Source organism: Dipodomys merriami, unplaced genomic scaffold, assembly GCF_024711535.1.
Source record: "Dipodomys merriami isolate MVZ:Mamm:240054 unplaced genomic scaffold, mDipMer1.0.p SCAF_320, whole genome shotgun sequence".
Taxonomy (NCBI): domain Eukaryota; kingdom Metazoa; phylum Chordata; class Mammalia; order Rodentia; family Heteromyidae; genus Dipodomys; species Dipodomys merriami.
The window spans coordinates 247,393-249,847 of NW_027204716.1; positions in this window are offsets into that span (position 1 = coordinate 247,393).

The window sequence follows — 2,455 nt, forward strand, 5'->3', positions numbered from 1 at the left end:
GGGCTTGAGTTGTGCTATGCCAGCCTTGAGCAGAAAAGTCAAAGCAAAAACTCATTCTCTTAGTTCAAGTCCTATTACCAGCACACACACACATGCACACACATACATGAAAGAAAGACTCATGACCAGCAAAAAAAGAAGAAGAAGAAGAAGAAGAATCTCAGATTTGTCTGCCAGGGCTGGTTTTGAACCTTGATCCTCAGACCTCAGCTTCCTAAGTAACTGGGATTACAGGTGTGAGCCAGCAGCACCTGGCCTAAACATCCATCTTTCTTTTTTGTCAACCATAGTTCCACTTCCAGTTTTCTAGTGGTTAATTGGAGATAAGAGTCTCATAGATTTTCCTGCCTGGGCTGGTTTCTAACCACAATCCTCAGATTCTTAGTCTTCTGAGTAAATAGGATTATAGGTGGGAGCCACCATTGCCTAGCCTAAACTTGTTTTTGTTGTTGGTGGTGGTCATAGGGCTTGAACTCTGGGCCTGGACTCTGTCCCTGAGCTCTTCAGCTCAAGGCAAATTCTCTACCACTTGGGCAAGAGTGCCACTTCTAGCTTTTTGCTGATTAATTGGAGATAAGTGTCTCTTGGACTTTCCTTGCCTGGGGTGGCTTTGAATCATGATCCTCAGATCTCAGCCTCCTGAGCAACTAAGATTACAGGTGTGTGCCCTTCCTAACCATTTCTTAATATGGGTCTTGGTAAAAAAAATATTCAAAGCCAAGTATGGTGGTATGTGCTGGCAATCAGGAGAATCAGAAGTTCCAGGCCAGTCTGGGTTATATAGTGGGACACTGTTTCAAAATCAAAACAAACTAAGGAAAAGTATATAGGTGAAACTATTTTTGTAGCCATCTTTGGAAAATAAACCCAGCCACTTAGCAATGTGGGTTTCAGAGAAAGCACTAGTGATGGCAGCTTCAATTTGCTGTCTGAAGTGTCTGCCTGGCAAGGGGCTTGGATGGTGGTGGTCATGGTGGTGGTGGAGGTGGTGGTGGTGGTGGTGGTTGTGTGTGTGTGTGTGTGTGTGTGTGTGTGTGTGTGTGTGTATGTGTGCGTGCATGTGTACATGCGCACACTCATGCCTGTCCTGGGGCTTGAACAGAGTCTGGGTGCTGTCCCTGAGTTTTTTCACTCAAGGCTGTTACTCTACCACTTGAGCTCCATTTTGGCTTTTTAGTTAATTGGAAATGAGTGTCACAGACTTTTCTTCCTTGGCTGGCTTTGAACTTTGATCCTCAGATCTCAGTCTCCTGAGTAGCAAGGATTATAGATGGGAGCCACCAGGACTTGGCTTCCTCTCCTGTTCTTTGAAACAGGGTTTTGCTATGGAGTTCCAGGTGGCCTGGAACATGTAATTCTCTTGCCTCTGCCTTCTGACTGCTGGGATTACAGACACACACCACCTTGCCTGGCTCTCTGTTCAGGAAGACATTTGATAAGCCTTCCTTCCTTCCTTCCTTCCTTCCTTCCTTCCATCCTTCCTTCCTTCCTTCCTTCCTTCCTTCCTTCCTTCCTTCCTTCCTTCCTTCCTTCCTTCCATCCTTCCTTCCTTCCTTCCTTCCTTCCTTCCTTCTTTCCTGCCATCCTTCCTTCCTTCCTCCCTACCTTTCTTCCTTCCTAACTTTCTTCCTTCCCTCCATCTCCTTTAACTTGGGGCCTTGTGCTCTTACTGAGCCTTTTTTCTCAAGGCTGGTGCTCTATCACTTGATCCACAGCTCTGCTTCCAGTAGTTTGCTGATTAATTGTGAAAAAGTGTCTTTCAGTTATTTTCTGCCTAAGCTGGCTTTGAACTGCGATCCTCAGATCTCAACCTCCTGATTAGTTAGGATTACAGGTGTGAGCCACCAGCATCTAGCCAATATTTTTCAATAATTCTCCAAGGACTTGGTTTGGAGGGCATTTCTTGACAAATGTCCTATCTCTGTCCCATGACCACAATAGCATAATGGTTGAAATACGTGGATTTTAAAAATTATTATTCTTTTTTATTCTTTTGCTTTTTTTTTATATGCCCTCAGGCTTCGAGACAAGTACTGAGTGCTGTCTACTCCAGGTGTCTTTTGTTCAAGGTGAGCATTCTACCACTTGAGCCACAGTGCCACTTCTGGCTTTTTTGTTGTTGTTGTTCAGTTTTAGGGCCCGAACTCTGGGTCTAGGCACTGTCCTTTGAGCTCTTCAGCTCAAGACTGGCACTCTACCACTTGAACCATAGCATTTTCTGCTTATGTGGTGCTGAAGAATTGAACCCAGGGCCTCAAGCACGCAAGGCAAAGCACTCTATCACCGAGCCACCGTCTCAGCCCCATAAGGAGTCTAGAAGTGGATTTTTTGTTGTTGGTGGTGGTGGTTGTGGGGCTTGAACTCTGGGCCTGGGCACTATGGCTCAGCTCAAGCTCAAGGCTAGCGCTCTTCCACTTCTAGCTTTTTTTGAGTAGTTTATCAGAGATAAGGTTCT